Below are 21,158 nucleotides of genomic sequence, written 5' to 3'. Positions count from 1 at the left end.
AGAGAGAGAGAGAGAGAGAGAGAGAGAGAGAGAGAGAAGGAACAGGTTGGGCCGGAGTGAGGGTTAAAAGGATAGAGAGAGAGAGAGAGAGAGAGAGAGAGAGAGAGAGAGCTGCTGCTCTTGGCTGGCTCGGGTCGGCGGCGTTGGCCCTCTGGTCTCACGAGCCCCTACTAGATCGTCTTTGGTATGGTCGTCGACGTCGCTAACTTACTGCCCAATCTTTTGTAATTTTCCTCAATGAAGAATAGCATGTCTTCGAAACATAGACCGATGCTATGGCGGATGCCACTCTCATTTACTGTTTTGCATGCAAAGAGCTCTTTTCGAGTCATTTGGTTGCATCTGCACATTTGAGTGGGAGAAAGAGAGAGAGGGAGAGAGTGAGTCCAAGCGAGCGAGCGAGCGAGCGAGCTGTTCGCGTATTGCCTGCTGCTGCTGCTGCTGCTGCTGCTGAGGCTGCTGCTGTAGGGGTGACAGTGAGGGTGGTTGGCGCAAGTGCGGGTGGTGGTAGTAGAGTGTTTTGGAGTGCCAGGGCGAGTGTGGCACGCGTGATTTTCAGTTCGCCCGCGCCCGGGGCCTGGCCAGGTGCTCCCGTTCATTCCACGCGCCTTGCAGCAGGGTCCCGCGCTGCTGCCGCCGGACCCGACAGACACGACATTCCTCCATGTTTGTTTTGAAAGGATTTCTTGACCTGAGACCCGAGTGAGGTCAGGGAAGGTGGTGACGCCACGATGATGATGCCAGGGCGTCTGGGACGACGAGGGGAAATTTAGCATCGGTGGAATGAGGATCTGAGAGGTGAAGAGGCGCAAGATATAGAAGAAGAAGAAGAAGAAGAAAAATAACGGAAAAAAGAAGTAGTAGTAGTAGTAGTAGTCATATAATAATAGTCATATAAGGGAAGAAAAGAAGAAATTGTCTGATATATTAAGTGGTGTCAGTGCCATTGTGGTGGGCAGCGGTGGTGTCGCAGGCAGTGAGGGCAGGGCGTAGGTAGTAGGCAGGAGAGCTGACGGGTATCCGGTGGTTTAGGACACGATACCGCCATCACCTCCAACGCCACGGCCATCCCCTCCTGCTGCTGCTGCTGGTGGTGCCGGAGGAGCGCCTCGGACTCACCTGTTCCCGCGCCGCGCGCGCGCACTCTTTCTCTCTCTCTCTCTCTCTCTCTTTCTCTTTTCCTCACCACCCAACTACTGGTGGTGCTTTTGCCGTTGGTTCTGTTCTCCCTCTCTCGCTCTTTCCACGCCCCCCCCCCCCCCCACCACTCATTACCCCCCATCTGCCTCTTTCGTCTTCGCCCAATTTTTGAAATATCCCTCTTATCAGTCTCTGTATCTGTTCTTCCTCTTCTGGTCAGCAAGTGGCACAAATCGTGGCTTGAGTAAGAGTGTCCAGATCGAAGAGGTGCCGAAGGGGTGGGGGTATAGGTGTGGGTGTAAAGAGGAAGGAAAGACGGCCTTTGGTCGGTAGTGTGTGTGTGTGAGTGTGTGTGTGTGAGTGTGTGAGTGAGTGAGTGCTTGTGCGTGTGTATGTGTGTATGCATGCGTGTGTGTGTGTGTGTGGCGGGAGGTAGGAGTTGAGATAAGGCTTGTGGCAGGCAGTTGGGTGGGCTCCGGCGCACGCACGCATCGTGGACACCCGCCCGTAGTTGTTGGCCTGGGTGGGTGGTGTAGCCGAGGTGGGCGTGTGGGTGGCCCCCGCCCCTGCCCAACCTCAGTCATCTTCAAAATACCATAATGAGGTAAACTAACATTCCACCTTTACCACAGCAGGGCAGGGAATCCCTTCCCCCCTGCCTCCTCCTCCTAGGCCCCTCCTAGGGGTTCCTGCCCTCAAGTATTGACTCCGCTGTCCTCCCCTACAGGAGGGAACCTGAGTGAGTCGCCTGGCCCACAGCTGGCGAGATACGCGCGCGCGCGAACACACAAAGACACTCAGCTGTCATCAAGTATACCCAAGGTCTAACAAACATCGAAGACGGATCGTAAGGGCTGTCAGGCGAATGCCCCTATTTTTCCCTCGTCTCTGACGAATTGCAAGGCGGAGAGACAAAAAGGAAAGCCCTTGCATCCCTCCGACCTCTCTCTCTCTCTCTCTCTCTTTCTCTCTGCCTCAATCTCTCTCTCTCTCTCGCTCAGAGCGACGCCCTAGTATTCGTTTCGAAAGGGCGTCGTCATCCATGCCTGTGGGCGAAGGACCTGAAGAACCTCCGATTCTGTTTCCTAGCTTGACGTCGAACGTCAGTCATCGAAGCATCCATCATAAATGCGCCTACCGAGAGAACGCCGCAGAAAGTAGGCCGAAGAGGTGATATGAATGATACGATTCAGGGATAATTATATGAAATAAATTAATGAATAAGAATTAAGGTAAGGCCGAAAAGATAATAACTCATCTACATCTTTAAATACCAAAGGGAGATAGATAAAGCTGAACGAAGTGCAGCGGGAGGGTTGAATGTGGTGTGGGATACTTTTTATGCTTTTGTATGATACACGTAGTACCCCCTGGATAGTGTGGAGCTCAACAAAAGAATAATAAAATAATAATAATAGAGGGGGAAATGACATTCTAGCCTCCCCGTGTGATTCTGACACGAGAGAAGGACGAAGAAAAGAATTGCAACGCCTTGAGAGACAAGAGAAAAAAAAAGAAAGGAAGAAAAATCCTCGCTGGCTGATGTTCTCGAGGAGTGAAAGAGGATAAATAATCGCTAGGAAATGATCTCTGCTGCTGCGTGAGTTCGCTCGGATTGTAAACCTCCAGTGAAGAGAGGCGGCATGGGCCGTTGTGTTCGTCTAAGAAAGTGAATTCAGGAAACCAAACTGTCTGTGCCGTCGTATCTTTGGGGAGTTTTTGTGTTGCGGTGTTTCGCGTATTGCCAGATCTCGAGACTGACGACAATAATGGTGACAGGAGGCTCTGTTGTGAGTCAAGTGACTAAAAGTTACAAGTGATGTAAAGTAATTGGTTTAACGAATAATTATAAAGATCGAGTCAATCACGGGATTTTGCTGTGAGATAGTTTACAGAAAAAGAAAAAAAAAATACTGATCCTCAGAAGATTGCTGACTGACACGTCCTGTCAACGGTAGCGGGAGACGAGGCTGGTGGTAGAGGGTCAGTTATATTTTTACCTGAAGGGAAGTACTCGAGAAATCAAATAACTCTGAGAGAAGCTTTTTAAGAGGTAAGTTGCTTGAGCTTTTTTATTTCCTCTTCCAAGCTCCTTCAAAGGCTCCTTGGGATAGACTGAAGGGCCGATTTTTTTATTTTTTTTTTATTTTTGCGGTCAGAAGTTTTATGCCAGGCTCTCTAACTTATATCACTCGGGTTCCTTCCCTCTGTCAAGAGACTGTTGTTTTGTGCAGGGACTGTACTGTTAGTTATTAAGATGCCCTTAATATTAGTACAAGATATTGTCAAGTTATTGTCGCGGACTTTTCCTGAAGCTTATACCATGATCTAGAGTTTATCTTTTCATCCACACACAGAATGCAACTAATGAAGGCTTTATCATATTGGTTTATTTGCAGTTCACTTGAAGCCAGTCATGAAGAAATGAATTTTTGTTTTAATATCTGTGGGGTTTTTAAAGCCAGTCATAAAGAAATGAATTTTTGTTTTAATATCTGTGGGTTTTTTAAAGCCAGTCATGAAGAAATGAATTTTTGTATTAATACCTGAGGGGATTTTCAAGAATTTTGTTGAAGATAGGCTGTCTAGCCCAATTTTACATTGCGCTTCTAAAAAACTAGGCGACGTAATAATGTGTATGCTAAAATTCGTTATGACATCATTAGATTTTAACAGTTAATAATATATTTCAGTGTAATGTATTAAACTCGTACTAATATGTTTTTTCAGTGTGTAATGTGTGTATTTTTTTTTTATAGATAATACCGACGAATTCTATTTGAAAGCCTTAGATAGACCTTCACTTCTTCAGAAACTCCTGTAGCCTTTCAGTGTTTCGTTTTATACTCTTGTGGCCGTAGGTAAATCGTATTTAATGTTTTATATGTCCAAATAATTAAATTACATACACACACTATATATATATATATATATATATATATATATATATATATATATATATATATATATATATATATATATATATAATATATAATTATATATACACACACACAAATATAGGCACGCACTTACACTCACGTTAATGTTTTATTTCAAGGTGTATTGGACGGGAAATTGCTGCTCATTATTATTGTATAATATATTGTCTAGATTTGAATTTGATACGCAATGCGTTACATACTAATGTTGAAAACGATTATGTTTATTGTTTGTCATAAGACCGTTTGACCTATAGAGAAATTATTGAAAGAGGGTTTGGAATTTCATTGCATTCACCAAAAAGAATAAGTAAATTTGCTACAATTTTAAGAACATAAACACAATTACGACTAGGTATTTGGAAATATAGAAGCATTCATTAATATAGTAAGTACTGCAAATCTAGAGGATAGTATTCTGACAAATTTATATTTGAAAAGGAAGAAATGGTTCCAATATTACAGTCTTCATTGAAATTTGCATAATTCACATTGAAGTGTGCAATAAGGTCAGTCCAACGATTTAGCTGAGAAACCGAATAACACTGTAGTAAATTTTAGTGTTTTGCAACAGTAGATAATCATATCCCAGCATCAGTCGTGGAATAGCTCAGCGTAACCTAACTTGAACTTATCCTAAAGCTACCCAGAAGGAGTAGGCTGACCCACGCCTATTTTCCTCCTCCTCTCCCTTCTCCCCCCCACCCCTTCTCCTCCCTCAGCCTATCCTGGTGGCAAAGTAGAAGTCGAATCTATTGACCTGGGTCAATTTGAATGTCAAAATATATTTCCTTGCACGAGGGGCTCCACCCTTCCCGCCTTGCAACCTCTTTTTAAAGGCGATGGATTAGTTCGCGTTTTCATAACCCTAATGAAAAGTTAAGGGCGTGGGAGGAAGGGCTGAAGGTGGCTACAAGGTGATCTGCTAGGAATCGGTCTCTCTTTGATGGGAATTCAAATCGCTGGTCAAAGCTCGTCGGGAGAGTTGTGGTAATAAATATAAATCTTCGTATATATTCGATATTTGAATAAATTTTTTAACTTGAGGCACGTATATATATATATATATATATATATATATATATTATATATATACACATATATATATACTGTGTATTACATATATGTATGTATACATGTGTGTATGTGTACTTATAAGTATTTTGGGATATGTGCATATCCTCTAGCCAGAGAAGAAACGATATTATCTTTCAGCAATTCAGAAGGATCTATACTTGTCCGTTTTCATGTGAATAGGGAAGGAAATATAAACGATGTCAGGTATAAAAATAAAAAAGTAGTTCTTTGTGCGTAATTTCTCCATTAGTATTGCCTTTCTTCATTAAACACGCAATTGTTTGCGATGATATGCATTATATACGAAGGGATATAAAGTATTTTTATAGGTTTCGTTGATATCTTGGAAGAGGAACAAAATAAAACACTTTCCAGGCCAAACGTTTTCAATCGTGTGCCTGATTAAAATTAATTTTGCAGTTATATACCGCATATTTAACCAGTTTTGTTAATATGTAAGAAAAAAGGTAATTTCAGATCAGATAAGAATTTTGCCATGATTTTCTTTTTCCAGGAAAGAACTAGACTATCAATTTGCGCAATATGTGGAGGAAACCACTGCAAACCGGTTTCATCAGTATATTTAGGTTACCTGAAAGGTAGAATAGGTGTACTTGATCTTCTTTTCCACAAGGAAGAAAATTTGAAAAGGAAATTATGTTGATGGTTTTCTTGAAAATCGTTCCTCTGCCAGTGTACATGAACGCCTCAGGAATTGGTTGACAGACGAATGCATCAAAATCATGCGGTACTGGTGAATTGATGGAGTGATGGAATCATGAACAATTGACGGATTGATGAATTGTAAATGCGGGATATATGGGTGAGTTTATTTGCTGGGAGTAGGATAAATATTGACGTGTCATATGTACATGATATTTGTGGATTGGTAGCATGAAATGTTGCAATGAGGGATTGATAGCGTAATATGTTGTTGCAATGATTCACAGATAAGATGGTGGACTCGAAGCACCAGATTTTGTTAGATCTGTGGCCTAACTGGTCATCATCATCATAAAATCTTTTTACGTAGCTTTTCCCTTTTTGGAGTTAGACTTGAAATGAGTCTTTTTATCTTCTCAGTCCTGAGCTTTCTCTGCCTGAACTCCCTTGTGGTGTAGGTCTTCTTCTCTCCCATTTTCCAGCGATTTCCTGGGACTTCCTACAGGTCTTCGTCCTGCTGTTGTCATATCTACTGCTTTTGTGATTAACTCTTGATGTCTTTTCACTCTTCAGCGTTTTCATTACCTTCTTTACTACGCCCTCAAGAGTCACGTCCGTAGTTATAACCTTACTCTAATCCTACACACACACACACACACACACACACACACCACTTTATATAATATATATATATATATATATATATATATATAAATATTATGTACACATACTTTGTTAGATCTAGCATCGTCAAGTGGTATCAAGTCAAGTCATAGAAGGCTGTAGGTGCTGGAGAGTGTCATGTGTCAGACTTTTTGCCTTCACTGGTCGTGCATCTGCTGTGGATTAACTATTAGTCACCCATGTAAGAAGAATAAGCTTTGTGCATTGTAGCAAGGACCATTCGGGGCTCTCTCGAGATTGAGAAGATTAAGTACCAGTTGGTCTAGGTCCTTATTCATTTTCGTTTTCAGGTTTTTTAATTTTATGCAAAAGAAGGCTATTGAGAAATGTTTTTTGTCCGTCCGTCCGTCCGTCCCCAGACCTTAAAAACTAACGAGGCTAAAGAGCTGTAAATTGCTATGTCGATCATCCACCCTCCAATCATCAAACGTACCAAATTGCAGCCCTCTAGCCTCAGTAGTTTTTTCAATTTACTTAGAATCGGCCATGATCGTTCGTTGGGCACCGCTATAGGTGCCGACAATACAGGCCACCACCGGGCTGCATATTCCCGAAATGTAACCAAGTACCGGAACCTTCCCTTAAAAAAGTGGGACGCCATATCTTAAAACCTAACTATAGATTCTTCTTGGAAACAATCTCTTCGTGTTTCCCACACCCAGATGCCTGAGTCTTAGGCAGGGGTTTTCAACCTTTCCCTCCCCACGTAGCCTTTCGGGTATTTGTAATGTCAGTATGTACCTCCTTTACTTTGTATAACATGGGAAACAGAACCAACTCAGAAAAACTGTAGAGGGGAAGTAAGAACATAACTCTCTCGACATAAACAATAATATTGTAAACATAAAGAATTCCATAAAAAAAACAAAGACAATTTAATAATTATTTATCTTTGGCTATGCAGTAGATTTTTAAGGTTATGGTACTAAGCTGCAAAAACAAAATACATTATTATTACATCACCTGCAAAGGTAGTTAATGAAATGGCTGAAACTGTTTTCATTAACTATCCTAGTTGGCCGAGGAGCACATTTTGGTAAAGCACATTGAAGGTCGGCATCTAACATTCATTCGAGTGCCATGGAGAGTGCGTACCCCCTGACAGACCCTTGGCGTACCCCTTGGGGTATGCGTACCCCAGGTTGAAAACCCCTGCTCTAGGGAAACCATTGTGAACTAACCTAACCTAACCTAAGCGACATGGCAAAACAACCGGGCCTGGGCAATACTATTATACATCTCGGGGGAATTTGCCACCGGGCTGTGGATGAGAGTTTCATGGACCGTAGCTGAGAGTTTCATATAGCATTATACGCTGTGCAGTAAACTCAATTGCGCCGAAGAAACTTCGGCGCGTTTTGTCCCTTTTTTTTTCAGGGTCACGTCGTGCCTTGGTAGCAATCGCCGGATTTTGGTCATTATGACTTCATGCGGGAAACTTCTATTATGTGCACCACCAAGTTGCCTCTTATTACAGAGTCTGCTTTTGTTCGGTGATTATTTCCTGTTCTCTGCCGCTTCTCGTGCTCGGTTTGCTCTTCCTTATCTTTTGTTGTTGCTTCTCACACTTTTTATCTAATCTGCTTCAGTTCCCTGTCCTTTTTTTCTCTCTGTTTTTGTTCGGCTTATCTTTTTTGTTTTATATTGATATTCAGCGACGTCAAGTTATTTTTGCATAGTTTACCTACTGTTTGCAATATCTAATTTGGTGTTCTTACGGATTCTTGCTTCTAGATTTACTCACTACAATTTGAGAATTTAGATGATTGTGTTTGCTTGCAACTTGCTTGATATCAGGATGACATAGCGCGATGTTACTCGGTAACAAACCTGAATGAATTTATTTCTTTTTCATTTAGGAGTTGAGACGAATTCACCATAATTTTTATCTTTTTTCCTTTTAGATTGTCTGTAAGCAATCAGTGTCTTAACACGGTAGCTAGAGCCTTCACAAATCATCACTGATATTTTTATTTATTCTAAATGTCTCACACAATTTCTGACAGTATAATTTATTTATCTCAAATATCTCACATAATTTTTGACAGTTTATTTATTTATCTCAAATATCTCGCATAATATTTGAAAGTTTATTTATTTATCTCAAATATCTCACATAATTTTTGACAATTTGTTTTTTTTATCTGAAATATCTCGCATAATTTTTGACAGTTTATTTATTTATCTCAAATATCTCGCATAATTTTTGACAGTTTATTTATTTATCTCAAATATCTCGCATAATTTTTGACAGTTTATTTATTTATCTGAAATATCTCGCATAATTTTTGACAGTATATTTATTTACCTCAAATATCTCACATAATTTTTGACAGTTTATTTATTTATTTCAAATATCTCACATAATTTTTGACAGTTTATTTATTTATCTCAAATATCTCACATAATTTTTGACAGTTTATTTATTTATCTCAAATATTTCACATAACTTTTGACATTTTATTTATTTATTTCAAATATCTCACATAATTTTTGACAGTTTATTTATTTATTTCAAATATCTCATAATTTTTGACAGTTTATTTATTTATTTCAAATATCTCACATAATTTTTGACAGTGTGTCTGTTTTGTCCCCACCATACCTAGGAATCGTTTACATAGACTTAGATACAAATACATTATACAGATATGTATGCATATGCAAATGCGCATTTTCTGCGTTTCCGGGCCAGGTGACAAGTGTGGCCAGAGCGGCTTTTGGAAAGGGAGGTGAAATTCCGTTGTTATTGTAAGGGATGTAGATAAGTTGCAGATGATGAAGCTCTGACGCAGTATATATGCCGCAAAGAACCGTGAATTCATTGAATAGAAAATAAGATATGTTCCATAAAGATGAATGTGACTAGAACGTTAGGGAAGGGAACCTGAAAAATCAATGTCTTCAGGGAAGTAGTTAAACGGTTTGAAAATTCAAGTGGTTTCAGTCCATTAGTATGACAATTGTCAAGTAAAAATCCTGAGTTTCATAGGTAGCCGAAGGGTTTTCTTATAATACACGAAGGAAGTATATCATAGAGTTTCAATTTTCAAGGTTAATCAGATTCTTTCTGTGGAGAGTTGCTCTCTTTATTTTCTTAAGGGCTGAGATCTTGATGTTGGAAATATGAGCTGTGATGTTGGAGGGCGTCAGTAGAAAATCGAATGAGCCAATTGAATCACAAGTTAAGTTGTGCAGGGGAAGAGATGATAATGAAATGATTTAGGGGAGAGAAAGTTTACCAGGTAATATTACTTAGAAAAGGGACTGCTGGGAGATGCATTACAAAGAATAGATTGGAAGGGGTTAAGTACCGGTTTGTGCTTAATGAACCGAGAGGATGGATAAGGGGATTATTTTCAAGTGACGAAGAGCTGATAATACTGAAAATACTAAGAGAATTTCATCGGGTCACCGAATACCAACAAACGTTATTTTGTTGCGGAAAGAATCTTATATTTTTCAGCGGCGTTGATCTGGAAGATATAGAGCACAACAAGAGAGTCCTAGATGGACGCAGTTATGCATTTAATATGGATGACCTGTTTATCTACATGTCTGAGAATTCGGAGACCGGAGACAAAAACCCAGTAACCCTGTGTTTACTTTCGTCCCTTCTCGGGGATCAGATCAGTCTTGAGGAGGATTGGATTTCGCGTGGCTGGAGGAGGGTTCGACGGATGAGGGAAATGGAAGGGTGAGAAGAATAAATACCATTTCCTGCCATCTTCATGACCCCGTTTATGATACTTGACTGAGGGATATGCGACATGCACGATTTTCTCTACGGGTGGCTATTATTGCTATTCTTTAGAAAATGAACTGGCAAGTTTTCCACAGTCATTTATTGGGAGAATAGGCAGGCACGGTTACTCTTTCCTCCGACATATTAAGTCCGAATGTTTTTTTGCACTGGAAAGCTTACGCCGAAACTTGAATTGAATTGTCCTGTTTATATTGCATGAAGCTGAGAGCCTCCTTTCCAGGAGATAGGAAGGGCTTGATTTTATCGTCTTATATAAATACCTTCGGAATATGGCGAGAATTGTTTCCAATATAGTATATGAATACAACTGGCTCTTCTTATTTCCCCAATTGGATAACGGTCGATTTATTTCTCTGAGTTTGAGTTCGTCTCTACCTCGTTTTCGTGTTGGTCTTTTTGTGGACGAATTCATTGTAATTTTTAGTTTTCTGCAAAAGAAATGATTGAGATGGCGATTTGTCTGTCTGTCCGCACGTTTTATGTCCGCTCTCTTATCTTGAAAACTACAAAGGCTTGATCTTGGGCTGCAAATTGGTAGGCTGATCATCCACCCTCCAATCATCAAACGTACCAAATTGCAGCCCTCTAGCTCAGTAGTTTTTACTTTATTTAAGATTAAAGTTAGCCATGATCGTGCGTCTGGCACCGCTATAGGTACCAAGAACACAGGTCACCACCGGGTCGTGGCAGAAAGTTTCATGGTACTTGGCTGAGAGTTTCATACATCATTCCCCTACAGAAAACTGTTGTGCCGAAGAAACTTCTGCGTATTTTTTGCTTGCTTTTTTTGTTTTGTTTTTTTGTTTTGTTTTTCTAAACAGTATTATATGTATCGTATAACTTGACAATGCTTTGGTTCGGCTTGTTCTTACGAACTTTCGAAAAATGGACACTGAAACCATTTCCATAATTGCCTCTGTTGGCGATTCTGTTATATTTGTAGTCTACAAGACCACGGAAATATTGATTTTTGAACTAGGTACTATGTCTCATTCTTCTCTCTGATATTGACATTTGTTCTTTGATCTACTGACAATTTCATGTAATATATTAGATTTAAATTTGGCTCCTCTAACTTCCATTCCTTGCCTTGTTTCCTACTTTTATCAGTGACCTTAGAACTTAAAATGTCCCCATCAGCTTATAAGTCAAGATCCAAACTCTTATACGCAGTTATTTTTACACCTCTTAGGGTTCTTTCTATCTCAGCTGACGTTCGAGCTTTTGCCTTGCTTTGCATATTTCCATTTGCAACTAGCAGTATATATCGCCTTCAGACAGTGCAAGTGAAACTGAGTGTGATTCCTTGCTGGCTCCCCCCCAACCACAAAAAAAAAAAAAAAAAAAAAAAAAAAAAAAAAAAAAAAAGTATGGTATCCTTCCTTCCAGTACTCTTTGAAAGTATACCTGTAACTTTTGAGAAAACTGGAATTCAGCCCTTTGTGTTGATCAGCATTTTTAGCCCCGAAGCGAGCGACGAAACTTCTAGGAAGACTCATGTTTCAGGTCTGGTGAAATTTCACGAAAGAGGCTGGATGATTGATCTTTGAGCCACTCCTACGCCTTTTTGTGGGACTTGTTTATCTGGATAAATATCCGGATAGGATCTCTTTTCGTCCTTCTGTTGATAGTTGTTCTTCTTTGCATCTCCCTTTTCGTTCTCTTCTTCGACAATCGAGCCAAGGGATTTCCATTTCACTGACAGCCTTCGTCATTTTGTCCCGCTGTCACATCACCAATGTCATACCATCATCTTGTCAACACAAATTTTAGTCTTTTCGCTACTTTTGTGTAGGATATGTCCTGGAGAATTGCCACAAGAAGTTTCATCACCCGTATGATGTATATTACTAATTAACCAATTTTTCATATTGGATTTTTCCTATCATCCATATGACTATCGTTAGTCTCAGACGTGAAGAAATGACACTCACACACACACACACACACATACACACACACACACACGCACGAGAGTAAAACTCTCTTCTTGCAAACACTTTCAAAACTTATTCACTAGTTTCTCCCTGTTTCTCTTGACTATTCCCAGCCACCGTAGCATCAACTTCATTCATGGTACATTTTCGTATACGTACCCCCAACTTTGTACTACGTACTACATCCCCTCTCTGTAGCCTCGCAGCGACTTCAGCTCAAATACGGAATTGACTGGCACTCGATTCCCTGAACCAGACAAGGAGGTATGGCCATGTTTAGGACACATTGCATAGAATTCAGTGCACCTCTGTTGATTCAACCGGTAGAGATGGTACCTAACGTTAGTTAACAGTTACAGGTCGCAGCTATGGTGGAGAGAGAGAGAGAGAGAGAGAGAGAGAGAGAGAGAGAGAGAGAGAGAGAGAGAGAGAGAGAGTTTGAGTGTTCAGTATGCCTTCAAAATTAAATTAAAAATTGGAAGGTTGGGCTAAGTAATCTTTACACATTGAGAGAGAGAGAGAGAGAGAGAGAGAGAGAGAGAGAGAGAGAGAGAGAGAGAGATTTTTAATGAGATGCACTGTGTATTTGGTTATGTGGGAATCAAGTGGATGCCTACTATTTATAATGTATATGAGCTTTGTCGTGGTTTATATCAGATTTGTTACATTGAATTATTTGGGGCTGATTACATTTTTCATAGTTTAATTCAGCCTCATTAACAAGGTGTTATTAATGGTCACCTGACCTGTTGTCCTGAATTTACTTCAGTGTTCTAAGTTTTTAAGATATATTTTTAACAAATATACGAGTATATGCAGCTCTGATTTACTTGTGTAACTGATGTTCTATACATCATTTCAGTTGGATCTTCTTTGTTTTGGGGAGTGGGACCGGAAACGTTGTCAAAATTTCGTGATATCTTAAAAATCACACTGAGAACTCGCAGTTCCCCATTGCTTCCTTTCCGTTTGAATAATATTGTGCTTTCCTGTTTAAAAGACTGACTGGTGTTGGTAACATCAAGGAGGTTAGAACTGACTGATGGCACTGAATGGCAAATTGAGGTTGGTAAAGCACAGCATGATAAAAGGTGGTCTGAAGCACCTGATACTACCGGTACACTGTAGGCATTACTTGGGGTTCTTTGCAGCGTGTCTTCGGTACTTAGCTGCATTCTCTTTCTTTCCTATTACTGTACTTCCTTGCATATTCTCTTCCTTCCATCTTACTTTCCACCCTCCTAACAGTTGATTCATAGTGCAACTGCGAAATTTACCTTTTACCGTCAGTTTCCGTTTCAGCACTGAATGACCTCATAGGTCCCAGTGCTTGGCCTTTGACTTAAATTCTATTTTCAGTTCACTAGAGGATATGGCAGAAAGGATCCCGGAATTGTTGTGAAACCTTACAGTGAGATCCAGCTATAGTGGAATCAAGAGTCATGCCAGGGCATGGCAAGAAGGAGGGAATCTGGCATTCGGGGCTCATGTTATGACGGTAGCATACTTACTTCAAGAGCTCGGGCAGCTGGGCATGCTACCACATCCTGGCAACAGGTGAGCTGGGTGCCGAAAGGAATTCTTTAAGCATATTGGGCCTACGTAGAATTGGTCAGTTGGGAGATGTAGTGGAAGAAACACAGTGTGCCAGCTGGCTAGGGCCTGTTTAGTCGGCATCTAAACTGTGGTAGGCCTAGCATAAGAGGGTCACCGGTAGCGAGAATAATGTTAGCCATAAAGAAATGTTAGTTATATTCTCGTGGAACTTGATAGTAATAGCATTATCATATTCATTCACGCCACAGTGACAAGATTTGGTATTATCAGATCAAGTTTTAGTGAAAATGGAGAAAGTTTCGATTCTGTGTCTTGTCACCCTCCCCTCCCACCACCACCACAAAATTTTATGACGTTTGAATTTCAACTGTCTTTGTGCTGCCGAGAACATTACATTCATGGTTCTAATTATTTCTGGATTGTTTACTGCTCTATTTGCATAGCTTTAGGAATTAACGTAGAGGTAGATGAGACCTTTAGAAAGAGAAGACTGTATCCAATGGTTTATCGAAAATGCAAATGAAAAAAAGGAGAGAGAGAGAGAGAGAGAGAGAGAGAGAGGAGAGAGAGGAGAGAGAGAGAGTGTAAATGAAAGGGTCAGGTAACACCTGGCATCTCTGTTTGGACAATGAAGGCAATTTCTCGCCGAGCGTCTCCGCTCTCTGACTGGCCGTTGACAGTCCCATATATACACAAATGCTGACGGACAAGTAGTGATTCCACCGGGTGAGGAAAGTGAAAAAGAATCTCGAGGTGCAACAATTCCCCGCTAGACAGATTATTTAAAAAGCCGTACAGGTGTGAATAGGTTCTCGCAGATGGCGGCGGCAGGGCGTGGAAATAACACCTGTAATGGTTCTGACTCGGTAATTTGTTAATCCGTGGTTTTTTCATCTACTCTTTCGTTACTTCTTTCTGGCATTTCCTTTCAGTATTCATTGGTACTTTTTTAGTTCTTATTACACTCATTATTATTGTTATCAGCGTTTTTTAAGAGCAATTTACTGATGCAGATGAAAAAGCCATTTTAAAAAAAAATTTCTAAAACCCTCAATGTTTCGTGGTGACAGGTTAATATTACAGATCATTTATTGTCCTTTCTTTTTTGTTGTTGATAAATATGATGAATAATAATCAATAACATTTGTGAACTGAGGAGTTAAGAGGAATGTCTTCTGTGAACATTTGGAGTTTAGAAACGCATGACTTTATCGGAATCAGTAACATTCAATGTGATGAAATGCATTGCCCAAAGTTGTATAATGATCACTATTAGCAATGGAAGTTTTTTTCCACTTGAACTCGTAAATCACGGTCATTATAACGTAAAGTTTTGACTAAAATTATTATTGATTGACCTTCCCCACCTAGTGTGTGAGTCATCTCCAATATATTCAAAAGTTAACGAAATCGATTTTTCAGTCGCGTTGTGTTTCATGTCGCAGTTGATGCTCATGTAGCTTGAGAACGTCTTCATGGTTCCTTTTCAGTTTAGGGAGGTTCCTTTTCCGTTTAGGGAGGTTCCTTTTCAGTTTAGGTTGGTACAAAGGTGAGATTTTAGCTTTTGTCCTTTGGCGAAAATCTCTTGCGATGAGGGCCATCACACTAAGCCTAAAATCTTGTGAAATGAGGACTATCTTACCTTGACTTATTATGCAGTGAGGGCTATTTCACCTTGAATGATCGTGAAATGAGGGCTATCTCACTTTGGGCTAAATGATTTTGCATTGAGGGCCTTCTCACTGAGCCTAAATTCTTATGAAATGTGGTTGTCTCTCCTTGCCTATATTCTTGTGAAATAAGGGTTATCTTACCTCGACTTACTGTGAAATGACGGCTATCTCACATTGGTAAATCGTGAAGTGAGGGCTCTCTCACTTGGGCAAATAGTGAAGTGAGGCCTATCTCACTTTGACTAATCGTAAAATGAGGGCTATCGCACTTTGGTTAAACGTGAAATAAAGGCCATTTCACTTTGGCTAAGGGCTATTCTCACTTAGGCTTTGGCTAATTGTCTAATGAGGGCTATCTAATTTCACTGTTTCTGAAGCCCATAAAGTTAATAAGCTGAGATTTCATAAAAACGAGAATAAAATGGTTGTGAATGCGTTATACAGCCTTAGATGCTGCAGTGTAGAGAAGATTAGTTGGAGTCTTAATGTGGACTGATTTTTTAAATTTATTTTTTTTATAACTGAAGTTAAATTGTCTGGAACTTCAGTCATGCCTGATAATGATAGACTAATTGTGAAATAAAAGGTATGATGTGATTGGTTAAGTAGGATTATATGGGTAAACATACTTATTTGTTTGGCTTTACCAAATATTGTACCAGACACCAACATTTATTTAACACCACAATTAGTATGTGAGGAACCTTAACAGTACATCTGAGATATATTCTACATCATATGATCTGGTCAGCTTATTGTAGAATGTGGCGAGCAGATTATAGTATCATTACATTGTTTTTGGTCATTATCTCAACAATCAACTCGCAGTAAGACTATTCGGATTAGCATATCCAATCTCTTTTTCACCATGATATATTTTTGTAATCATTACCAATTATTATAATGCTATGGATACAGTTAACGAATAATATAAAACCTTATAATTGAATGAACCTCCTATTTTGGACCCGTTCCATCACTTTTTATTCCCCAGGAGGCTGAGCTGGGGGCGGTGGACCTGTTTTTCTCTTATTAGTTGTTAGAAGAAAAGCGGCCGAGTCCAAGACAGGTCGTTTTAAGGTCATTTTTCTCAGAAGTGTCCTTTTGATAGCAAAATGAGAGCAAATGTTTCTTCGCTTAGAAATAGAAGTTTCCTCTATCAGAATTTTGAGGTGTTGCTAAAGATAACATGTAATTTTTATATTCCCCCCTTCTCTCTCTCTCTCTCTCTCTCTCTCTCTCTCTCTCTCTCTCTCTCTCTCTCTCTCTCTCTCTCTCTCACAACGAATTGAGTAAACCTGGAAAAATGTCTATCACGTCAGCCACTCGAACGATCTTTCAAAAACATCATCTCGAATAAGATCAGGTATCAAATCTGGGGTCATCTGTGCCAGTTTTGATTATGATGTTGGTCTTCTTCTTGCCACAGGCTATAGGCAAAGGAGGAAGGGGGATAGCTCTCTCTCTCTCTCTCTCTCTCTCTCTCTCTCTCTCTCTCTCTCTCTCTCTATGAAATCATTCACGAGCGTGTGTCAGTGCTTGTTTGTATAAAAACGTCATATTTTATTTTCTGGTATAAGGAGAATGAGTGACCTTTCCTTCCCCGCTCTGCCAAACGTGGAATCAGAGGAATTTGTTTCTGGTGATTAGAAATTAATTTCTCGATATAATGTGGCTCGGATCCCACAATAAGCTGTAGGTCCCGTTGCTAGGTAACCAATTAATTCCTAGCCAGGTACAAAAAAAATCTAATCCTTCGAGCCAGCCCTAGGAGAGCTGTTAATCAGCCCAGTGGTCTGGGTTAAGCTAAGATATACTTAACTTTTTCCTTCGCCTTTCATTACCTTATCAATACTTAAGTTATCTATTCATGTTTAGTTCAATTTTTTTTTTTTTTTTCGTTAGCTTTTCGATAAAGCCGTAACTTTGCATGCCGGTTTTACCTATTCTGATTCTAAGTCTATATTTTAGACCCTCACAACATCGGCCTCATTTTCTTAATGTTCATGTCTATGGTCCAAAGAATGCCATACTCGAAGTTAATGGGCTGCCCATTTTTCTCTTGGAACATTTACTTAATAGGCTTCATGAATGTTCCTATTGTTGTTATTCTGTTGTATACCAGTGTATGTGCTTTACCCACAAACACACACACATCCAAATGTATATTATATATATATATATATATATATATATATATATATATATATATATATATATATATATATATATTGGTATTTAACTTATGCGCTGGTAGTTTGATCTTAGCTATGTGGCTATGTGTTTAAAAGTTTTCATTCATAAAACAGAATAAGGCAGCTACTGAAGTTAGGTGAATGGCCAGATTTCAGTCGCAAAACTACCGCAGCTTTTTTTGAGTAATCCTCAAATGGATCATTTTTTTCTTCTCCATTGCTCTGTGTCTGTGTTGGTTTGCACGAGCGGAGCCACGCGAGAATTGACATTTTCTGATAGTGACAGATGAATAGCTTCGGAAAGGAAAGGGGAGAGAGAGAGAGAGAGAGAGAGAGAGAGAGAGAGAGAGAGAGAGATCAGTAAAAGAACGCGAACGAAATGCCACAAAGACGAGTCTTGACAAAATTATTCTTGTCGCTATTATAGTGTATGAGAGAAAGAGAGGTAAAGATTCTACTGTGTATTATTTTCTATCTTGTCAGATGTTGACACAAATTATCACTGAACAAAACTTTGAGAAAAGAACTTTGCTTTTGCATAAGCGGTTGTCGTATTTCACATCTTTTTCAGAAATGAAAAATCTTAGACTGAAGTTGATTATTTTCTAGAGTCAAATGACGATGCAAATTATCATAGAGCAGAACTTTGAGATAGCAATTTTTCTTTTGCATAAGCGGTTGTCGTATTTGTCATATCCTTCTCAGAACGTTAGGCTAAAGTTGCACCGAAGTCCACATTTCCCCTGATAAAAGGAGAAACTTTTTAGTCGTCATTGTTCGAGTATCTGAGACTGTTTTTGCCCCTCAATTATAAGTCCTAGGGTATTTGGAACTGCCCACCATCCCCTCCGTTCAAGCATATGTCATTCAAATTAATGGCACGTCTGTGCTTCTATTTGTGACTGTTTTGTGGTCTCCGGTGGCATATTGCGTTGCCTTACTCAGGTCAGTGACGATATGATCAGTGTTTCTCAAACCCTGGAGGGTATCATAGCCTTTGATCTATGGCTTTCCACGGTTTTGGACTTGTATGCTCAAGTAAACTTTCTTTTGCTTGTTTAGTTTTCACCCTTCATTTACTTAAGTATGTATTTATTTCACGTTCATTATAAGCGTTTATTTTCTTTTAATTATCGTGTTTATTTATTATTCATTTATATTAATGGTCAATTGTTAATCAGTAAAATGAGGTGCACTTCTTTCACGTCTTCATATGTCCATTCAACAATATTCTTTGAAAACTTGCTACGGAAACGTATGGCCTTTCAATAACGATAATAATGGTACGAATTCATTGACAGCACAAATCCAGCTGCAAAGAAAAAAAAAATTCTAAATAACCGAAAACAATTTCTTTCCTCTGCCATTTCATTATTCAGCCTGGAGTATTAGTAGCGCATTCCGTGCATCTTCATTTTAGCCCCCTCGTTAATATGATTACAGGACATTTGTTTGTTTACCTAGTTGTTTATTTTTGTGTATGCTTTGGGTCGCGCGATGCGGTCGTCCCTTGCGATATATGACACTCGCGTGTTAAGGTGCTCGGAGCGATAAGGGTCGGATGAAAAGATGGAAGGGCAAGAGGAAGGAAAACGCGTTGGAAGGAAAGGGAAGACGGCGAGAGAAAGGGAGCGAATGGGGAGAAGAGGAAAGGGAATCGAGGGAGGGTAGAGAGGGAGGAGGAAGGGGAAGGAGAGGGGACGAAGAGGGGGAGGAAAGAATAGGAAAAGTGAGAGAAGAGAATGATGGGTGAGAAGACAGAAGAAGAAAATTGGGAAAGGAGAGAGAGAGAGAGAGAGAGAGAGAGAGAGAGAGAGAGAGAGAATTTAGAAGAAATGAAGGAGGACAAAAGAATGGAGGGGGTGTAAAGAGAAGATTGCGTGAAAAGATGAAAGGGGACGGAGGAAATATGAGTAAAGTTGAGGAGAGAAGAGACGGCAAAAATAAACAAAGGAGAGAAAGAGCCATAAAGTAAAGGGGGAAAGAAACAAGTTATGTAATCAGAAGAGAGAGAGAGAGAAAAAAAAAAGCAAGAAGTACTGAAATTGAGAAGAGGGGAAAAGGAAATAAGAGAATACTGATTGACTTACTTCCTCAAACTGGGAAAAGTAACAACAGTAGCGAGGAAGCTACTTGAATTATAAACATGAATAGAAAGGTTCTGATTAGAGAAGCTTCTTTTGGGAAAAGTGGTGGACAAAAATGAGTGAATTTTCGTGTTAAGGAAATATGAGAACTCGAGTAAAAACCGGAAGTACGAAATGAAAGAGATTACAGTAAGATAACAGAAAAAAGTATTGAGAAAGTATGTTCAAGGATGGACGAGAAGGAAAGACAAAGTAAAGGAAAACCATGTTATTTTGGCTAATGAAGGAAATGCGTGACAAAAAAAAAAAAAAGAGGAAAAACAAGTGCGAATAGGGATTAAGAGTATAAATGTAGACCAGTTCTTGGCAGTAGTTAGTTTTCATTGACATCTTGTCTTTTTTTGAAGCCGAGTGAACTTTCATTATGTAGGTTCCCAGATTATTTAAATCACATTCACTTAATTCTTTCTTACCTTAAAAGTATAATATTTGAGGGTTTTTTAGATAGTAAAGATTTTGTGTAAAAAATTTATATATATATATGTGTGTGTGTGTGTGTGTGTGTGTGTGTGTGTGTGTGTATCATAACACATTCGGTATATCGCAGGGCCATCACGCCTCCGTTTCAATAATAATAGTATTAAGTATCTGGTTGTCAGTTGGCTGCCGTTGGTCGCAGGTAGGATTGGAGAGATAGAGGACGCTAGAAAATATGGACAATAAATCTCTGCAAAGTATGTTCGTGCTACCATATCAAATTTAAAAAAGATATACCTCAATTGGGGTTTCGGAATGAAACTCTCTCTTCTCTCTCTTCTCTCTCTCTCTCTGACAAGAGTTTGAACGGAATGTATTCCTCCTTTTACTGCATGTTAAGTAAAAAAATGACCTCAGACATTCATGGTAAGTTTTGAACTGACTTTTCATACTTGGACGTTCAAGTGACAAACAGTAATTTTTTGCTTGATAATCTCAACTATTGAAGTACTTCATATGTAAGAAATGCTATAGAGTTTGTTATTTTGTTGGAATAATAACAAAATTGCACCTGGATTCAATTAACTATTTGCATTGAAGAGTTTTTGTCTCTGTTATGCGATAATAATAATAATAATAATAATAATAATAATAATAATAATAATAATAATAATAATAAGTAACTCCAGGACTCATGCAGAAGAGTGTGCTCCTAGAAACAGCAACCCGGAACCCACACTATAAGTACTAACAAGCCGAGTTGGAGGACTGAGATGGACCAGAAACTAAAAATAATAATAATAATAATAATTAGCAAGAGCAGTGTCACACCGCGAACGCGATATTTCTACTAATCGAGGAAGTAGGGCTCTGTTTTTTCGGGTCGGTACTTGAATGGATGACCGCCTGGGAACGCCAGATGCCTGCTGACATATACCCCCACGAGGAATTGGGAGACCGGAT

General features: G+C 39.4%; 1 protein-coding gene across 3 annotated transcripts in view; it reads left to right on the top strand.

Moving 5' to 3' along the window:
- LOC135223494 (regulator of G-protein signaling 20-like) overlaps positions 1-21,158 on the top strand; it is a 320,193-nt gene that overhangs the window by 4,738 nt on the left and 294,297 nt on the right. The window contains exon 1 of one of the 3 annotated variants that reach the window (XM_064262148.1): positions 409-3,193. The exons of 1 other annotated variant lie outside the window; for it this stretch is intronic. The gene's annotated coding sequence lies outside the window, so the exon portion shown is untranslated. Of the gene's footprint in view, positions 1-408; positions 3,194-21,158 lie in introns of those variants that run through there. One more of the 3 variants, XM_064262062.1, reaches the window with a different exon arrangement.

Source organism: Macrobrachium nipponense, chromosome 11 (genome assembly GCF_015104395.2).
Source record: "Macrobrachium nipponense isolate FS-2020 chromosome 11, ASM1510439v2, whole genome shotgun sequence".
In the NCBI taxonomy this organism is placed as follows: domain Eukaryota; kingdom Metazoa; phylum Arthropoda; class Malacostraca; order Decapoda; family Palaemonidae; genus Macrobrachium; species Macrobrachium nipponense.
Note: the sequence above shows the minus strand (reverse complement) of the source record. Positions and strands in the feature narration are given on the sequence as shown.